Source organism: Bos grunniens, chromosome 7 (genome assembly GCF_055505025.1).
Source record: "Bos grunniens cultivar Pamir isolate PY7600 chromosome 7, Bosgru_T2T1.0, whole genome shotgun sequence".
NCBI lineage: Eukaryota > Metazoa > Chordata > Mammalia > Artiodactyla > Bovidae > Bos > Bos grunniens.
Window position 1 is genome coordinate 92,738,411 of NC_141171.1, and position 21,806 is coordinate 92,760,216.

At 40.0% G+C, this 21,806-nt stretch overlaps 1 long non-coding RNA gene across 4 annotated transcripts in view; it reads right to left on the minus strand.

Annotated features, from left to right (window-relative positions):
* The window catches only part of LOC147369972 (uncharacterized), a 109,419-nt gene extending 87,870 nt beyond the window's left edge, over positions 1-21,549 (minus strand). For all 4 annotated transcript variants that reach the window (XR_015168257.1, XR_015168256.1, XR_015168255.1 and 1 more), the window contains exon 1: positions 21,324-21,549. This is a non-coding gene — a long non-coding RNA (uncharacterized LOC147369972). The remainder of the gene's footprint in view (positions 1-21,323) is intronic.
* Between the last annotated feature and the right edge of the window lie 257 nt (positions 21,550-21,806).

Below are 21,806 nucleotides of genomic sequence, written 5' to 3' on the forward strand. Positions count from 1 at the left end.
CTTCTGCAGAGGTCTGTCTCCCAAGACCACTCTTTGGAGAAGACTTGAGAGTCCCTTGGACAGCAAGGAGATCACACCAATCAATCTGAAAGGAAATCAACTCTGAATATTCATTGGAAGGACTGATACTGAAGCTCCGATACTTTGACCACCTGATGCAAAGAGCCAACTCATTAGAAAAGACCCTGATGCTGGGAAAGATTGAAGACTGGAGGAGAAGGATGACAGAGGACAAGATGGTTGGATGGCATCACCGACTCAATGGACATGAGTTTAGGCAAACTCTAGGAGATGGTGATGGACAGGGAAGCCTGGTATGCTGCAGTCCATGGGGCTGCAAAGAGTTGGACATGATTCAGCAACTGAACAACAATCTCCTGAGACCACTCTCCCACAAAATTTCACCATGAAACTCCCCATCTCACAGTTTAGTTCCAGAGAACTGAGTCCCTATTTATGCTGGGGAAATAATACTTGCATAGTTCTTAGCACAAGTAAAGTTCTGGTTCAGAACACTAGCACTCAGATGGCCTCTCTCAGGTCTATCTCATCTTAAGATTTCTCCAGAATTCCTGGAGTTGACAGGGATTTCATCTTCACCTCTCATAAATAAAGACACTCAAGAGTAGAGAGGGGAAACACCCAAAATTGCACACCTAGGAAACAGTGGTTCCAGTACTCAAGGCCTGACTTTCTCAATCCTACCCAGCGCTCTTGCTCCTACACCAGTTTGAAAAGTGGCCCAGTTTTAAGAAAACAATATGGACGTCAAAAGAGGCAAACTCGGTTTTCCTCTTCTCCCAGTGATTAATAATGTGAATCTGAGCAAACTACTTAATTCTCAGGACTTCAGTTTTTCCAAGCAGCTCTGTGTCCATAAAATAAACATAAGAATACCTCCTTGTAGCATTATTATAAGGGTTAATTGAAGCATGGAAGACATTATTTCCTGTTCTCATGGAGGAGTGGCAGCACCTAACAAAGAAGTTTACAGTATCAGATTGTAGTGAACCTGGAATGGTTTTCCTGATTTTCTTCTTTTCATCATCTGTACTGAAAGTTGAAAGTGTTAGTTGTTGAGTTGTATCTGACTTTTTGCTACCCCATAAACTGTAGCCCTGCTTCATTCCATACTCCAAGGCCAAATTTGCCTGTTACTCCAGGTGTTTCTTGACTTCCTACTTTTTTTTTTTTTATTTTATTTTTAAACTTTACAATATTGTATTAGTTTTGCCAAATATCGAAATGAATCCGCCACAGGTATACCTGTGTTCCCCATCCTGAACCCTCCTCCCTCCTCCCTCCCCATACCCTCCCTCTGGGTCGTCCCAGTGCACCAGCCCCAAGCATCCTACTTCTGCATTCCAGTCCCCTATAATGAAAAGGACATCTCTTATTGTGTTAGTCCTAGAAGGTCTTGTAGGTCTTCACAGAACCGTTCAAATTCAGCTTCTTCAGCATTACTGGTCAGGGCATAGACTTGGATGACTGTGATATTGAATGGTTTGCCTTGGAAACAAACAGAGATCATTTAGTTGTTTTTGAGATTGCATCCAAGTACTGCATTTTGGACTGTTTTGTTGACTATGATGGCTATTTCTTCTAAGGTATTCTTGCCCACAGTATTAGATATAACGGTCATCTGAGTTAAATTCACCCATTCCAGTCCATTTTAGTTCGCTGATTCCTAAAATGTCAATGTTCACTCTTGCCACCTCCTGCTTGACCACATCCAATTTGCCTTGATTCATGGACCTGACATTCCAGGTTCCTATGCAATATTAGAAAACTAAGATCGTGGCATCTTGTCCCACCACTTCATGGCAAATAGATGGGGAAACAGTGGAAACAGTGTCAGACTTTATTTTGGGTGGCTCCAAAATCACTGTAGATGGTGACTGCAGCCATGAAATTAAAAGACACTTGCTCCTTGGAAGAAAAGCTATGACCAACTTAGAAAGCATATTAAAAAGCAGAGATATTATTTTGCCAACAAAGGTCTGTCTAGTCAAGGCTATAGTTTTTCCAGTAGTCGTGTATGGATGTGAGAGTTGGACTATAAAGAAAGCTGAGCACCAAAGAATTGATGCTTTTGAACTGTGGTGTTGGAGAAGACTCTTGAGAGTCCCTTGGGCTGCAAGGAGATCCATCCAGTCCATCCTAAAGGAAATCAGGCCCGAATATTCATTGGAAGGACTGATGCTAAAACTGAAACTCCAATACTTTGACTACCTGATGCGAAGAACTCGTGCTGAAGCTGAAACTCCAATACTTTGGCCAACTGATGCAAAGAATTGACTCAATTGAAAAGACCCTGATGCTGGGAAAGATTGAAGGCAGGAGGAGAAGGGGATGACAGAGGATGAGCTGGTTGGATGGCATCACTGACTCACTGGATATGAGTTTGAGTAAACTCTGGGAGTTGGTGATGGACAGGGAAGCCTGGCGTGCTGTGGTCCATGGGGTGGCAAAGAGACATGACTAAGCAACTGAACTGAACTGAACTGTAGCCTGCCAGTCTCCTCTGTCCATGGATTTCTTCAGGCAAGAATACTGGAGTGGGTTGCCATTTCCTACTCCAGGGGATCTTCTGGACCCAGAGGTGAAACCCAGGTCTCCTGCATTGCAGGCAGATTCTTAACCATCTGAGGCACTATGTGTGAAATTCCACAGCCTGTTGTTTCCAAAGTTTACATGGTCTGTTGTTTCATTTCTCTGGAATTTCATACTCTCTGTGTTTCTTAGAAACATACATTTTTTTTTTTTTTTACAGACCATATTTTACCATCATTGGCTGTAATTTGCCCATCAGTATGTAATGTCCTTGAGGATCAGAATGGCCCTAGGCATCTTTATACTCCACAGAGCCTAGTTCAGTAAGTGCCACAGAGTCAGTGCTACATGTTTATGGACTTTGTTGCTAAGTGTTGAATAAACTGATGCCTTGTTAGTCCATATAGGCCTGCCCCAGTAAACTGTAATATGAAGAAGAGAAGATAATACTTTTACCCTGAGAACAGGCTACTTTAGAAGACATAGAAGAAGGGTAAGCAAAGGGAGCAGTGTGTTACAACAGTCAGCCTGACTCATTAAGGAACACAGACCCCTGGACAACAGAGGATGAGATGGTTAGATGGCATCACTGACCCAATGGACATGAGTTTGAGCAAACTCTGGGAGATGGTGAAATGCAGGGAAGCCTGGCATGAGTCAGACATGACTGAGAGACTAAACAACAGAGATCTTTGGATGCCAGAGCCCACTTACACCAATAATCAACTAAATCACTTAACCTGATGGATAAGAAGAAGAAGTGAATGGGGAAAAGGAAGTGCTGCTCCAATACTGTTCGTTCCCAAGAAACATGGAAACAAGAGGGCCAGGAAGACAGTTTCCCAACAGAACACACTTCCAAACATTAATCAATTGAGCCAGAAGTGAAGGCTTTTGCTGAGATGAAGGATGGGGTGGAAACGCTTTTGAAGAAAATGTGATAGGAAGTTAGCAAAAGAACTGTGAACAGATGTAAAATTAGAAAACATGGCTCTACAGATTCAGTCAGAATAGATTTGCGATTTTCTATAGCAACATTCAACAGCTCAGGTGTGTGAGGAGAGAAATGATAAAGATGACCCTGGGTGGAGAAATGCTCTTCCCTGATTCCTTGTGCATGGTTATAGGTGTCAACATACATGACAACATGTCAGCGAATTAGAAATATTAGCAGACTGGATCCTAGGTCTTGTCCTCTGACCACAGAGGTGGTGTAGCAAAACTGTAATAAGGAGAAGCTCTACACACAAATAGTCCTGGGTTTGAATTCACTCCCTACTCCAATTAACTCTCTATCTTGGGAGACATTATTGAACTATCCTGTATACATACACAACAGTATGCAGGTCTTAAATTGTGAGAATTAAGATAACATGTAAAGCATTTAATACAGGTGCTGAATAAATGCTAGATAATACTGATTGGAGAGGAAAAGAACTTGAAACTCACAAGGATCTGTACTACTTAGGCTGACTTCTGCCTTTTGAGTACAAGAGAAACATGTGGGCCGTCACATCTGCTTTTGGAAACTGTTGTTTACTGGAAAGAGCTCCTTCAATTTAACACTGGTTGACTATGAACAAACCTTATTTATTTTCTTATTGCCCTTTCTAGTAAATAATAGATCTTACCTAAAACTGGCTAAGGCAATCCTTTAGATTTGTCATTCAAACATTAAATGACAAGCTGCCATCATCCCTGGAGCACCAGCACAGAGGGAATCCTTTTCCTGGCTCTTTGACAAGGTCTTTCTGATCTGTACAGCCTTGAGACTGTTCAGCTGGTGGGATTTAGATCACATGTGCTATGTCTGTCCAGTTATTTTTCTTAACAGCCTGTTTCTTGAATTTCTCTTTGAGCGCTAAGTCGCTTCAGTGGTGTCCAACTCTGCGATCCCATGGACTGTAGCCCGCCACGCTCCTCTGTTCATGGGATATTCCAGGCGAGAATACTGAAGTGGGTAGCCTTTTCCTTCTCCAGAGGATCTTCCAGACCTAGGGACTGAACTCGCGTCTCCTGCATTGGCAGGCAGATTCTTCACCGCTGGGCCAGGGAAGCCAATAGACTCACTACATAGGTTTTCAACTCCTGATTCAGAAGTCTGAGCCCATATACAGCTGTCACCACAGGAGCCACAGACGAGCCCTTTGTTAGGGATGTATCATCCCTGAGTTTGGAATATTTAGCACCCTTTAAAAAGTTTATTTTACCCAGGATTTTTATTTTTACCTTACCCAGAAGTTGTCTTTTTTTTTTAAATCACACAAAACTTACATCAAAAAATTACTATTACAGGCATTATAAGGAGCAATACATTGTCAAAAATTTTTAAAACATAGGTTATTTCACTCCCCAGCTCTAACTGTGCTATCACGCTCTCCCTTTCCTCCCTTCTGTTTTCTGATGGAGCAGCCATAATAGTTTGCAGAAGCCGTGCTTGTGCACAAGTTTGGGGGAAAAAAAAAAAAAAGGGTCTAAAGTAAAAATATTGAAGTTGAGAGAATCAATTGCCTAATATGCCAATAAAAACCAACAACTAAATTTCAAAGGTCCAACACCCTCTCCTGGTCTTTTTCCTAAATGCTTAGTGTGCAGTTCTGACTGTAATCTAATCATTGCTTTTCTGATCCAAATATCAATACTTAATGTTTACTGCCAGAATGCCAAGTTAGATGGCCCAGCCACCTCCTCCTAATAAGAAAAAATGACCTGAGCACTCGCCTGGCTTTGACGAAGCCGGGAGGGAACTGAAGGGAGCCTCCTCCTGCCAGTACAGCGGCAATGTGTTTTCTGTCTCCACTGAACTTCCACAAATTTGTGATTTATTTGGAAGAATATGTTGCAGATAAGCAAAAAAAAAAAAAAAAAAGGCATCTGGAAGTCTTTTTGCCAAATGGTAACTTTCTGGAAGGTTCCTCATTTAGAAGTAATTTCTGGAAAATTTCTTGATTAATACAAATCCGTGAACAAACTTAAAAATGATGGCTTTGTTATTGCTTTGGCACAATATGTTAACAACACTGTGAGCGCTGCCAAAACTCTGCAAGTTCTTTCCTGCGGATTATGGTCTTGTTTACAGATCCAGCTGTACGGAGGCCTTGGCCATGGTGGTAACCTAACAATGTTCCCAGTGGGGGTGCCCATTAGGGGAGGGGAGACTAACTGAAGTTTAGTTTGTTTAAATTGAGCAAGAATGCACAGCGGCACTCAGATCTTTGGGGAATGCGTTGGAAGCATACCCTTTTCTGGGATCTGTTTTCATTTATTTAAGGGGGATGTTTGCATTGCTCAAAAACTGCAATACACAAACTTGCCATACAAAATGCCTTCCAAATGTTTACACTGGTCTCTACAGAAGTGAGTAGAAAACATGTATAATACTAGATTGAATTAAAGACCTAAGTGGAAAAAAAAGTCATTGCTGACCTCTAAAATATCTGATAGTTAAAACCCAACTATTTTCTGTTGTATGTGTACACATATGTACAAAATATATATTCCCAAGTATGACCATTTAACTTGGATAGGGAAGATTAAGCAAAACTCATTGAAGAATATGTCTTTAGAATTGCAGGAAACTGGTTTTGATTAATAGGACACATGCAAATATTCTCTTTTTATTGGTTTGCATAGATGTGTAACATGGATTTTATTGGAATTTTATTTTACAGCTTCTAATGACAAAATAATTGATTCCTCCACCCCCGAAAAACACCAAATGTGAGAAACAATAAGATTGTATGTTTTTTCACATCTGACAAAAATGTTAAGATTTTAGTTGCTGTGTGTTATTACAGCAAAAAAGAATTCGGGATACGAATTGCTCTATGCTAGCTTTCCGACATTTCTGAAGTCTGTAATGAAAAGAATCTGTTCAGAAGAAACTTTCACTTTTTCTGCTTTCTAGCCTTTCTGGTGATAAAGAACCAAGAGCAGACCGAGGAGACAAGGAGACTTCAGGCTACCATGCTCCCTGGGTCTAACTCTGGTAGACAAAGTCTTCCTGAAAGTACTTCCTCTCTGACACCAGCTGAGAGACCACTGCACTTCCGTCACGTTAAAAATGTAGGTAGGTCTAAGTTGATCTCGGGTATCATTTAGGCCAAAACAAGATTCTTCCTGAAAAACCCAACATGATTCATGTGGATTTTAACTTGAAGTCCGTTTTATCAAAGTAATTTTCAGAGGATTTCTTTTCTATTTTAATCAAAAAGTGAAGTTGCAATAAATATTCCCTCCCAAAAAAAGCCCCCCACAATCTATTTTAATATGTAATTTCAGCATGTAATACTATCCTTGATATCAAGGTCAATATTTTAATTAAATGTATCATCTGCTCTTGAAAATGTAGAAATTTCACTAATATGTAAGAAATTATAAAGGTGCCTATTTTCTATGGAATTGTTACTTCTGTGCCTTGGAATTTAGCGATCCCACATGCGAACTGGGTGCCATGAAGCTCTGCTCATGGAGACACGGTATATTCCTCACTCTGCTACCAAGCGCCAAGGTGAGTGATGGGGGACAGAGGATGATGCTATGAACATTGATTTACAGAAACATCTTTGCTTTTCCTGTCAAGGAATCTTACACTGGTTGCAGTCTCATATCTTAATACAGTTTTTGAATCAACATTAACTAATATGAGGCAATATAATAAAGTACAAGGGCAAAGAACACAGCATCAAGCTACCTGGGATTTTATACCACATCTTCTACTTATCAACTACGTGCCTTGAAACAAGTTACATACCCTGCCTATGCCTCAGTTTCCTTGTCTATAAAATGGACATAAAATTATAATTTTTACCCTGGATTATTTTGAGGATTAAATGAAATAATACATGAATGGCCCTGAAAGAAAGGTGCTTGTAACATACTAAGTCTTCAATAAATATTATGTATAAAATAGTACTGTATGAATAGGTCCTTAGTTTTAATTGAGTTAATTTGAACTATTTTTAGTATCCTCAGCATTTTAAAGCAGTTAATAGATGCCTGTTTTAATAATACCAAAGACCTTGTTGACATAGTATTACCGAAAATATTTTGTAATTGTTCTGGTATCAGACAGCCAAATCTGGAAATATTTAGAAACTGTTAACTTTACGAAAGACAGACCTGACCAAACAACTTAGAAGCAAGCTTCCTGATAAAATGTTTTTAAAATTCCCCTGGAGATAATATTGTGAGTTTAAAGTAGAATAATGAAGAGATCATGACATATTCCTTGAGACCTGTAACTGATATTAATGAAGACAAGTTTAATATTCAAATATTTTTCAAATTATACTCAGTATATAATTGTTCTTTACTGTGAACTATTTTCTTGTATTCAGACTTTAGCATGTTTTCTCTACTGACAACTTTTAAATACCATATTAAATATATGAAAAAGAATCCTATTTGAAGAAGAATCGTAATATCTAGAAGTGAAGTAAAGTGAAGTTGCTCAGTCGTGTCCGACTCTTTGCAACCCCATGGACTGTAGCTTATCAAGGTCCTCCGTCCATGGGATTTTCCAGGCAAGAGTGCTGGAGTGGATTGCCATTTCCTTCTCCAGGGGATCTTCCCGACCCAGGAATCGAACCAGGTCTCCCGCATTGCAGGCAGACGCTTTACCGTCTAAGCCACCACGGAAGCCACAGAATATCTAGAAGAAACTGTCAAATATTTCCATAATCTGAAAGTTTCCTTAATAAACTGTGCATAAAGTGAAAGTGTTAGTTGCTCAGTCATGTCTGACTCTTTGTGACCCCATGGACTGTAGCTCGCCAGTGCATAAGCACAGTAAATTAGCACCAACGACACCTATTCTGTGTCTCTGGGCTGCAGCCTCTCCCCAAGTTCAAGGTTACTTTGGTTGAAACCAGGCTGTCCTCTAAAGGGGCCAAGGTCAAAAGAGGTGGAGCTGATCCACCGCCATCTCAGGGTTATATACTTCAGTATAAATTATTTCCTGCTGCTAAGTCACTTCAGTCGTGTCCAACTCTGTGTGACCCCATAGACGGCAGCGTAGGCTCCCCAGTCCCTGGGATTCTCCAGGCAAGAACACTGAAGTGGATTGCCATTTCCTCCTCCAATGCATCAAAGTGAAAAGTGAAAGTGAAGTCGCTCAGTCATGTCTGACTCGTAGTGACCCCATGGACTGCAGCCCACCAGGCTCCTCCATCCATGGGATTTTCCAGACAAGAGTACTGGAGTGGGGTTCCATTGTCTTCTCTGAAATTATTTCCTAATCCTGTTCATTATTATTTGCTTCCCAAGGACATAGAAGGTGCTGGAAATGCATCTTCTTAAAAATATTTTGATATTTTTAATTTAATAATGGTTGAAAAGTAAGAGCCATGTTTCAATTTTCCAGAGATGAACTATAGAACTTCTTTGTTAACCCACTGTATTAAACTGGCTAATGAACCACACAAAATATTTTAAAATATCTGTTAGATATAGTCACATGACCTTTCAAATAATTCACTCTAACTTTGTCCATACTGCCACCCAATATGAAATGATGAGACTGATCAGATAGTGATATCTTCTGATGGAAACCAAGTAATCTGAGGATGATAAGTTACAGTAGCATCTGTGAGAAGAGTTGGGTATAAATCTTCCTCCTGCCATTACAAGTACACCCTACATCCTTGTGAAACCTTTGTAATTTTCTAAATTGGTTCTTAAAATCAGTATTTTTTTTAGAGTAATTCTTTTCCTAGGCTATCCCTTCACTTTTATTTTCTGCGAATGGAAGCACACTCATTTAATCTTTAGGATTCAAAGTCATCGTGGAGGGAAAAAAGTCTCAACACCATAGTGAATCATTTGTAGCTGAAGGCGGCCTTTGTTCCCAGCCACTGGTTAGACTGCGCTTTCATAGCCTGGTGCCTCTACCAGAGCCCTTGATATATTCACGTAAATGATGGAAGATACACGAGACGTGAAGGTGACACGTGAGTCTCCAGGATGAAACTGATACCCTGGATGCTCGCTCAGGAGCCATCCTGGCGTTAGCTGCACAGGCAGCCATCCGGCTGCCCTTCCGGCTGGGAGGGAGGTGTTCAGGAGCAGCTGTCAGCAGAAAGAGGTAGAAAAGGGGCGAGGTCTCTTCAATTCACAGAACTAAAAATGGTTCATAAAAATCTCCAGTACTGTCTACTGAGAGCTGCCTTCTTTGCAAGATTCCTGACGGACTGCCTCCATACTTCTTTAGCCTCCTGGCTTATCAGTTTCGGGGCAATGTATTACTCGGCCACCGCCTGGGAAGTGAACCAGAACAATTTGAGGTTAATTCACCTCTCCCAGCAATCATAAAAGTTTGTTCGTTCGTAGATTCAACAGTGAACTTGTTACTGATTAGGCCAACTCAAAAAATCTGCACTTTCGTAATTTCAAGACGATTTAATTACCTTTTCCTAATGCAGTATATATGCCCCATTTGCCAAGACAAAAGAGCTATTATTCAACACGAAAAAAAAATATCGCTGTAGCAAGCACAGTAACTTTTAATGTTTTCACTGCTGAACTGTCAAAATGTGAACATTCCCACCCCCTGAAAAGTATGGAGCTATAGTATAACCTTCACTTTTATAGTAAGAGGTTTCTAGAATATGACAAAGAAAACAGAGCAGTTTCAGCCAGGTCATAATTTAGTATAAAATAAAACAAGACATTTAAACCCAGGGAAGAAAAAAAAAAAAATCCGAGAGTGGTAGAACTATCAAACTGTGTGTGCAATTTCCTTGTGTTCAAATTGCATTTTCTCCCTTCAGTGTTAGATGGAGCAGGGTCTTGCCCTCTAGATTAGAGACTTTTGCATTAGGGGAAACTAGGTTATGTCTTCCACTGTCAGAGGAAGAAATTATGAGCTGGAGTGCATTTTAGCCAGTCACTCTGAAAAATGTTAGCCCAAGGGGATAATAATTAGAACTGTTTTTGTCAGGTGACTGCATTTTAAGCAGTGATGTGTCTGAGAATCTAGCTGAGGGGTTTAATATAAATATAAATATTTTTTTCAGTCAGCATTGTGGCTTGATTTTTTTTTTTTTGCTTTACTTTTTATTTCAAAAGTAAGCACTTTCCAGAAATTATCAGCTAAAAACACCCTACAGTTTAGCATTATGTGACCTGATAATATAATAGCCAGCAGAAAATGATACTCCAGCAGCCTGAGAAGTTAATGCATAAAACTATAAACTAACTCATTATGAGATCATCATACATTTATGGACACAAATAACTAGTCTGCTTATAAAACTCTAAGCACAAACATAACAGTTTTGCTTCTAAATTATTATTTTACTTATTTAAGAAGTTATTCAATAGAGTTTAATATTGCTGTTCACACAAATAAAGGTATAATAACGCATCTTATGGGCTTTTGGAATACTTCAAGGTGGGGTGGCACCTTTGGGGTCAGGGGCCCCTAGTTGAGTGAGTAGTCTGGGAGTTCTGTTATTATTTATTAAGTTGTCCAAATCTGAATATACCCCTTTTTGACAAGAATGGATCATTTTAATATTTGTTCCCATTACAAAAACATTATGAAAAGATGGGGATGAATGGAAACAATCTCCTCTCCTTTAGCTTATAAACTTTAATAAAGACTATCCTTTGTTCTTACAATAACTGTTTCCTTACAAATAAATGAATCACTTTAGATTATGAGCTTCTCAGAACAAAAGATCAAGTTTCCTATAGGCTCTTTAAAATACTACATAAACCTTCTCATCATAGTATAAATAATGAATAATTACAAAATCTTGCTGTTGAAAATTAGCTTTAATTATTTTATATCACATGAAAATAAATGCCAATAATTCAGAAGCAATTCTCTAGGACCATTCTAATTTACCTATCATGAACAGATTCAACATTTTTCAACATTCTATCTAAAAAGGGTTCAGGCAGAAAAATTCTATCATTTATCATAACCAGTTACGAGCACTACATCCCTCGCCAATCAGAAACACGATATTCCAAGAACAAGCGTATGCGTGTGGATGTATTTCTCCGCTGTGTAACGCACCTCATCTTGCTCCGCAGCAATCATATTTGAATCTTTCTGTTTGAACCCTAAGTGACTGTTGAAAAAGACTGCTTTAAACTCTCTATCAAGAGTAATTCTCTCCTCTCTTACAAAGGATCTTACAAAGAGATCCTTCCTCCCTCGTTCTCAAGAGGCTACCTAGGTATAAGAGGATGCTCTCATGTCCAGAGGAAGAACTACTTGTGGCTGTGTACTAACATCTGGGGCTCCGCTGGCCTCTACCGATCCAGCTGTTCCTCTCTGCATCAGGCTTCTGGGTATCTCCTACTAGCATCCAACACATTATATTTTATACTGCTTAGTGCTCTGGGGGTTTAGAGAGGCTTAGGATCTGGGTGGCACCATTCCCAAAGCTTTCTGTAGCAAGTCCCGTGCCCTGTAGCATCCTTGTCCTTACATCACACTGAGTCTGTTAGTACTAGGAGACTTAAGAAGTCACAGAACTCCTAGATACCATCTCATGAGCCATGGGAACCCAGGGGCATTACTTAGCACTCCTGTCTAGATGCTTCCTTCGGTCATTCCTAATTTACCGGTCATGTGATGCTATATTTGTGTTGTATCATGATCAACATGGGACCCCAAGGAATTTGAAATTTTCCCCAGAACAGATCCTAAAACAAGTAGCAAGCTTAACCTAACCCCCCAATCCATGAATCCCACAACTTTAATCAGATTTTTCTGCCAGCCCTCACTTCACCCCAACCCAAAGGGTTTGAACTCCATGATGTAAATTCAAGGACACTCTCATCTGACCGCTTGCCATTCACACCCACTCTGTCTTACCAATTCTCAGACCAAATTTTCTTTCCCTTCTCTCAAGACCGTCACCTCACCATGTTACGGTCTTCCTCCTTCCCTTGGTTTAAATCACTCTCCCCTTCACTGCCTCATTTATGGTGGAGGAAAGTCTGCTAAGTAAACAAGATTATCACAGAGAGAAAGGACAGTGGAGGTGTGCTGGCGAGCGTGCTGTCTCCCAGTGCCTCCTGGTTTCCTCCATACCCTCGTCCATACCTCAGAGGCAAGAAAACCTGCAAAGCTCCATCTCCCAGACTCCCTTGCAACCTGATTTTCTGTTAAGTTTCATCAGTGGGAGCACTGATAGGACGCTGGAGAAAACAAGAAGCTAGTTTTGGGGGGTGGTTTTTTTTTTTTTTGCAGATTCTAACAGCAAGTTTAGCATCAGCAATGGTTTCAGTGAAGTGTGGTTCCAAGTTGTACTCAGGTAACTCACTTTCAACATCAGCAGCCTCAGCTTCACTGGGATCCCAAGGAAACATCATTTTTTTCCTTTGGGCCCCAGGCCTACGGGTGGTAGAGCTTTTGTATAGCTACTACTCTCCAGGTAACCTTCCCCAGGAGTGCCTCCAGCCTTCTAGTATTCTGTAGCTATATTAAATTAACTCTGCTTGAAATTCCTCAAGTGGATTCTGTTTGTCTGATTAAACACTGACTGATACCAGAAATATGTCAATCATATGAGTTCTATTATACTTAAACAATGTCTACCTATTGAAGTATTATTAGTTGCTTTTTAAAAATATCTTTACCGTGGTTCAAGAGAATGTAATGGAGACCTTTGGAGTAATACCGACTCACCATCACGACTGCCCAAAGAGAAGTTTTACTTACAAAGTAATTATTCCACCATGGCCTAAATGGTGTCTGCAGCAGAGGATGAAAAACACTAGTTATTATGACTAAGTTTTTGCCATCCATTTCCTCAAATCATAGGCTGCCTATGCTCTTTAAGAATTGTCTCTGAACTTAGGAAGAAATTTCAGAAGCGTTTTTTGGAGTTCTGTTGTTCCCTCTCTCTCTGATGACTCTCCTTGTCTTTAAGCACATATGGAAATAAGAACCGCAGAGTTCTGACTTTCTTTCCCCGCTCCGTATAGCACACATGCTACCACTCACCCACTCCCAAATTTCTTTTATTTTGAACAATTTGTAGCCCAGCGTGCCAGAATGCCATTAATCACCTGCAGAAATAGGAGAATGCTGTGGTCCAAGGACTCAAACAGCAATAAAGGCACACACACACATTCAATTACTCATCCCCTTTTCCTTTCAAGCCAGGGGCCTGTTAAGTGAAGGAAACAGGTTTATTTTATCTTTCTATCTTAAGGCCTGTTTTATTCCCCAACTCGAAAGGCATGTGAACAACTTCTAGGATTTTTATAAAACCATAGAATTATAGAAATCATATTGTTCCACCTCCTCATTTACAGATGATTATCTCTAACATTTATCACCTTTATCATAAGCTTTGTTATCTTCCTGACTGGTCTATGAACTCCTCGAGGGAAGGGTCTGATTTTCATCTTAACATCCTCTGTGTCTAGCCTGGTGCCTAAAACACAAGAAATATTCAAGAAATGCTTGTTAGAAGTAGACAAATAGGTGAACAAGTGAGTGGATTCTTGAATGAATGAACTACTGAGAAGTTTAATATATTGTCTGAGAATACACAGCTATAAGCAGTTTAGTGAGGATTTGTTGTGATTCTTATTGTTTAGTAGCCAAGTCATGACTGACTTTTTTGTGACCCCATGGACTGTAGCCTGTCAGGCTCCTCTGTGTGGGATTTTCCAGGTAAGAATACCGGAGTGGGTTTCCATTTCCTTCTGCAGGGGATCATCCTGCCCCAAGGACCAAACTGGCATCTCCTGCTTGGCAAGTGAATTCTTTACCATTGAGCCACCTAGGGATTCTTCTAATGAGGATTACGGCTACAGCTAAGTCACTTCAGTCATATCCGACTCTGTGCAACCCCATAGACAGCAGCCCACCAGGCTCCCCTGTCCCTGGGATTCTCCAGGCAAGAACACTGGAGTGGGTTGCCATTTCCTTCTCCAATGCATGAAAGTGAAAAGGGAAAATGAAGTCGCTCAGTCGTGTCCAACTCTTAGCGATCCCATGGACTCCAGCCTTCTAGGCTCCTCCACCCATGGGATTTTCCAGGCAAGAGTACTGGAGTAGGGTGCCATTGCCTGATAACATCTAATCATATCTGATTCTAGGTCCAGTATTCTTTTCCCTCTCTTCACTAAACATTAAAAACATTTTTAATGTTTTTACAGAAAACAAGGTTTAGTCATTTTGCCTTCCGAGAAATGTAGAAATGTGGGTGAAACAAGAAGAGAGGCTGTCCTATGTGTCAGACAGGAAAAGAGAAAGTAAAGGGCTCAGTACTTAGCACAAGGTTCAAAAGCAACAGTCAAGTCCCCAAGACCAATTAGAAAGCAAAAGAATCAGGCAAGCATGATAGAGAAGTAATACTGGATACAGTTACATTAAAAGCTCAATTTCCATTGTGGTCACTCTGTGCCAATTTATGGGAAATGTAGCATATGTAAATAACTGGATTCTGACTTTTTTGCCAGGGTAGAGATAAGATCACTATCTGTCTTCATTATTGCTATTTTCCCCCCAGGAACAGTACATCCTACTTACATAAATTGTGGGGGGAAAAAGAAGACCATGAGATATGCAACTGCTCTTTCAGAATTCTAATGCTCTAGAAGCATTGCTGATTTTAATATATAATACTCAGGGAAACATATATTCAAATAGTTGCTCTCTCAACATGTATAATTTGTAAACCAAAAAGCAATTAAAAATGGAAAATTAGGAGGGTAAACAAATGTCACTGAAAGATAAATACTATTAAAATTTTGTTACAAAAACATTTCAATTCCTTGGTGTTTATTTTAAACCCAACTGGAAATTACAAACCACATCATCTAAGATTCAAAACAAAATTGTATACTCTTATTTACACCCAGAAATTTTGGTATAAAGTTAACACACCACGATGCATAGGAGAAGAGCCTAGTATGCCACCATTTGGTTATATATTTCAGTTTCTCTCAATATGTGATGAAGTAGAAATGTGACATTTGCTATTATCACTGACAGTTAATTCTGTGAACATTTTAATATTTTTCAGACATCCCAAGATTTATATTTTTTTCTCCTCACATGAAAGTGAGAATTTAAATACCAAATCTTTCCTTTCTTTGAAAAAATAAATGCTCTAATACACCTCCCAAGGTTATTCTGTGTCCTTGCACCTCCAATGAATCCATGGCAAGAATATTTTTTATTGCTCTGCCATGTCTAAAATTGCTTAGTCCACACTCTTAGACACATCATTTTTCAAAGTCAAACTTCTAAGTTTCATCAGAGAAGATCACATTAAACTAGATGCAAAGTGAATGACTACTAACTCATGTTCTGGGGCTCTGTGCCATTATTCACCAAATAAGCAAGCCCATATGGTTTAGGTTGAAGAGATAATCTTGCAGGAAGCACTGTTAAGATACCGTAGACTTTGAATGATTCTTTGGCCAACTGAAGGATTTTCTTTCCTGGAAATTGTAACATCTGTGGAGCCCTCGTCCTCACCATTTGACTGGTAATGGATATAGTTTCAAATAAATGATCTATATTTACAGCCTTGACTTTCTTATCTCCTCTTAATTCTCAGCCTATTGCGCTGGCTTTTTCTCCCAACTCCGAAACTCATGCTAGGAGGAGGGGGTAAAAAAAACTGTAACAGGATAAATTTTGTCCTCCAAAATTCACATGCAGAGGTTCTAACCTCCAGGATCTTAGAACGTGACCTCATTCAGAAACATGGCATTGGCAGATGATAAAGTTATGATGAGGTCATTATGGTGGGCCCTAATGGAATGTGACTGCTGTCCTTATAAATAGGAGGAATTTGGACACAAAGAGAGACACACACAGGGATGACACCATGAGGGAAAATGAAGGCAGAGACTGTAGTCTCTGTATCAAGTCTACTTGTGATCACAAGTAGGGGTGATACATTGATCAGCCAAGGAACGCCAAAGAGCGCCAGCACGCCAGCACGAGCTAGGAAAGAGGCACTAGAAGGGATCAACGCTGCTGACACCCTGATCTTGGACTACTAGCCTCCAGAACTGGAAGGCAATACATTTCTGAGACTTTTGGGTAGTGACCTAATTTGTGGTACTTTGTTACAACAGCCCAAGGAAACCAAAAAAAAAAAAAAAAAAAAAAGCCCATTGTAGCAAAGATCAAAGCTGGAGAGGACTCCCCTCTTCCAGCAATGAAGGCTTTGCCTCCAAGTTCCACACTCAGTCCTTTCCTCCTGGGGAAATCTCAGCCATCCACAGCCTCCACTGACACTGAAGATCAAGTATTTCCAAACCTACTTCTAGTCCTATCTCTTTTCTTTGATCCAAACATGCATCTTGTAATTTGTCAGTTGATATCTCCAAGTAATTTTCCTGCAAGTACTGCAGTTAATGTCACTCCAAAACTGCTGCTGCTTCCAGTAAACACTATCTTATTAGTTAATAGTATCACCATCCACCCAACTAGCTCCATATGATTATACTTAACGCATCCTTCTCTCTCTGTCCCTCCATCAAGTAGGTCCAATTAAATCTACTTGTGAAGAGCTCTTGAATCCGTCTCATCTGTTTAGCTGCACTGCTACAGCACCTGCTTCAAACCCTCACTATTAACCTGCCCAACTTCTTCCAGGAATCCTATAAAGCTTCTCCCTGCCTTCAAGCCACTCTCCACACTTTTCACGAAATTACCTTTCTACACATAATCTATCTTGTATAAACCGTAGTTATGTTAAATCACAGCGCTATAGGGGAAGTTTCTTGCTGGTGCATAAATTAGCTCATGCTGGTTTATATCCAATGAGTTTTACATCTCTGCATTTATTTTATCTGATTCATGTGTTAAAGTGTGTTGGTTTGATAGCAAATCCCATTTGAAAACATATATGCCATGGCATTTTCAGCTCAGAGAAGATAGTGTGTGCTTTGAGAAATTTTGAAATAAAAATCAAATATCAAACATGCTATAAGGTTCAGCTCAATTGCTTCTCCTCCTTGAAGATCACCCTAAACTCTACCCTCTCCCTGACCCCTCACACTCCTTTTTCCTGCCTCCTCATATTGGTTTATTTTATCTTTGTCATTTCTCCTTATCTTATGGGTTTATGTTCCTCTCTTTTCCCTCCAGTCAGACATTCCAACTAAACTGTAATCTGCTTAAGGTCAGGATCTGTACCCAATATATTTTTTTAGCCCTCCTAAGCACATCATACAAAGTGCAAGGCCATTGTCTATGCTCAGTAAATGTAAATTGAATGAGCTCAGTCATGGAAAGTAATAAATGAATTTTTTTCTAAATGCACCATGCCTCTGGAAACCCACAGTGCTCACATTTTGCGTTATGAGCTCATTTTAGAGTGATTGGATGCCTTTTATTGGCTAATGTCCGCCATGTGGTAATGTCTTCATTTGCTGAGTTGATGTTCCAAATCTTACAATTCTTTGTCATAATTATTAGTTTTCCCCCTGAATTTTGTGCTTCATTGAGGTTTTAAAGGGTAAAATTAACCTCCCAGCTTTTCCTCCATAAATTTATAATTTCATTGTGATTTCATTGCTATATTGGCTTCCATTTCAGAGGTTTGTCCAAAGTTTAGGTGATTATGTGTCTGTTGTTTTTCTCCTCTCACAAATGCAGTTTATTTCCTCACCATCTAGTTTGCTCAACGGTACAGCTATAGACACAGCAGCATGAGGAATTCTAACTATTATTTACTTAGAAAAGATCTATTAAGGGAAATGAAACATTTTTTAACCTGTGTTAAAATTAGACCCAAGTTTATGAAAATACAGACCTCATTCACCCAATATTCTTCCCTGCTTTTGTATCTGTTTATCTGGCATTAGTCAACATTTGCTGCAGAACACAACACTGTAAAAAGTACATCAATTTCTTAAGGGATATTTTAAGAACAAAATTTTTTAGCCTCTAAACAATGTAAGCATTTGATTACTTGAGCCGGAAATATACAGCTCAAATTTCACTTAAAGTTATACATGATTATATACATTAAGAAATGTGTCTTGAGATTCTTCATTACTCAACATCGGGTAAAACTGTGGTAGGGACTCAAACTACTTTCCATGATTGCTTGTAGGTAGACACCTAAAAGTACTTTGTAGGTAGGAAAAAAAAAAAAAAAACTCATCTATAGGATCAGAAAAGCTACTTCAGCCTGGATGCAAACTAAACTTGATCAGTCATAATACTTCCTGAGACTTCCTAGGGAAAAAAAAACAATACTAATATTCATCTTACCTCACTGTATCCTTTGCAAAATTAATATATAGAAATCTGCTTCATCTATGCCTCTGAATGCCTCCAATCCCAAAGCCTGCACCCAGCTACCACCCTTATATATTACATTTTCCTTTCTCAAACTGTGGAACCAGTTTTAGCCCCATCAGAAGAAGAAGAAACTGGGCCAGTAACTCAGTAAGTAGTTCAGCATCAAGTGGGCCTTTCTCCACATCTTCTAAAAACCAGACACGCTAATTTACCCTTGATAAAAACTGTGCCTGAGAACTATGGTTTTAGTAACAGCATTCCATTGCTCCTGAGGCTCTTTCTGGTCTGCTTCCCCTTAAACTAGATAGCTCCCTGGTTCCCAAAATGTGGTCCACAGCCCAGCAGCATCAGCATCATTTGGGAACTTAGTTCAGTTCAGTCGCTCAGTCGTGTCCGACTCTTTGCGACCCCATGGACTGCAGCACGCCAGGCCTCCCTGTCCATCAAGTTGGTGATCCAACCATCCAACCATCTCATCCTCTGTCATCCCTGTCTCCTCCTGCCTTCAATATTTCCCAGCATCAGGGTCTTTTCCAGTGAGTCAGTTCTTCACATCAGGTGGCCAAAGTATTGGCATTTCAGCTTTAGTCCTTCCAACAAATATTCAGTACTGATTTCCTTTACGATCAAGTGAGTGGATCTCCTTGCAGTCCAAGGGACTCTCAAGAGTCTTCTCCAACACAACAGTTCAAAAGCATAATACAAATAATTGGGCCCCAACCCAAATCTATTCCATCAGGAACTCTGGAGGTGGAATTCAGCAGTTGGTATTTCAACAAACTCTCCAGGTAATTTTGATTAGTACTCAGACTTGAGAACTCCTGGGCTAGGTTCTTTAGCTCAAATTCCTTTTATTTCCATATGCTCTTCTGCTGTCTTTTAGTCCCTCACCTCTAACAGAGAAAACTTCTTTTGGAAAAGAAAGAGTGGTAACAGGAAAGATTTTTAACACCAGTTTCCAGTGTATGACTTTGGCAAGAGTGAAAGAGATTGAAAAAAGAGTGAGACAGGCTTTGCTGTGCAATTTTACTGTGGAAAATGCAGCCATGATATATGAAAGAAAATTGAGAGCTATCAAAGGAGAAATTTCAAAGTTAGGACTATACTCCAGCCCCTGGCATTTTTAGAAGGACACCAATTAAAAAAAAATCTTAATTTACTTTTTGGTAGCTGGGCTATTTCTTTTAATTCAACACCACGGAGACTACACCATATGGAGACCAAATTGATATTCAGGTTTGACAAGGAAGTGACCTGCCCGGCTCAGTGTGTTATGGGGCAGGAACAGCATGGGACAGAAAGAGAAGAATCAGTAACCTCATTTCTTCCCCCTTTGCCTCTTCTCAGATATTGTTCACTCAATTATCCCCACTCTCTCTTTCATCTTTTAACCTCCCTTCTCAATTGGTTCCTTCTCCCTCAGTATGTAAACCTATGAACATCAAAGCCATATCTTTATAAAGCCTGTTTTAATCAGGCAACCACCCCATAGGCACTACCCTAAATATGATCCTCTATTCACTTATAAGTCTCTATAGAAAGGGATCCACCTTTAAAATCTCAATTTAGCCCCTCTTGTTGATTCCTTAACCTAGTTTAACACAGCTTCATCCCCTTCATGGAAAGGAATTTCTACCACCACGTCCATCGGTGACCCACTTCTCAAATCCATGGGTAGTTTTCAGCCTTGTTCTCTCTAGAGTCGAATCTGTTCAACAGTCCTCCTTGAAACACTTTCCTCTCACTTCCCTGACAAAGAAATTCTCTATTCATTCTTCTTCCCCTCTATGGCTAGTTCTTCCCAACCCTTTTATGCTCATCTTCTCCAACCCTTCCTGCAAGTCGTGAGGCTTCCCAAAATTCAACTCTTAATCCTCTTCTCTTCTACCCTCTGCATGCTTCCCAAGCAGTTTTACCTCCAACTACAATCTTTCTTCTGTTTCCCCAACCTAATTTGCCCCCATCATTCTTCTGTCTTCAGACCCTTAAATCTAATTTCCCAGTAGATTATATTCATCTCAGAATGCCAACAAACGGTGACTCATCATCCTTCCCTCAAAAGTGCATTATCTACGTGTTCTCTTACTCTTTGCAAAACCAATAACTTAGCCTTTATTTATATTTATCCTACATTTCTTCTCCTTCCTTTAACCCCCATCAATAAAAATTGCATTGTCTCTATCCTCACTGCTACTGCAAGCCCTTATTGCATACTCTCACCTAAATTATTATAATAGCCTCATAACTTGGGTCTCTCCCCTTCACGCTGCTGAAAGTGATAAAATATATAAATGAGAACGAATTTAACTCCATCAAGTTTCCACATAGTTTCCCACCAGAAAGTTAAAAGACAAGACGCCAGGGTATTTACCGGTAACGAATAGAGGGGCAGGGCCATCTGCGGTGCGGAGGGCATGGGGAGCATCCCAGGGCGTGGGCAAAGGTGACCAGAAAGGCCAGTAATCATGGTCTGCGCTCCTGTAATAGGCTGCAGCCTCTGCTCTGGTCTGCTCTGTAACCTCACCTGAGGATGGATTTCTCAGCCCGCCAACATCAAAAGGTCACTTTCGATGTCAGACATCAGATCAGACACTGGCGCATGCCCAGTTACAGGGTCCGTGCTGCTATCCGATCGTAGCCAGCTCAGCTCAAACTAGACACAGCTGACTCCAATTCCTGGCAAACAACTCCAGGCCACCGTCTTTGTGTTTAGGCTCTCTGCAGACCTGGAGGACATGAAAGTCTTTTTTTAGCAACACTTAAAACTAATTAATTAGTGAAGGCAGGTAAAATGGATTTGACTATTGATTACCCATGGTTTCACTTTGAGCAGCCTAACTAATACAGCTGGACAAATTCAGCATGTATAAGGGAAAAGTTCTCTAAATTATATCTTACTAAAGAGTTTACCAATTCCAAGGGGAGAAAAATTAAGTTAATTTCAAAAATTCAAAATATACACATACATTCTTGTGTACAGTCTATTCTAGCCAACTCAGCCTTTCAA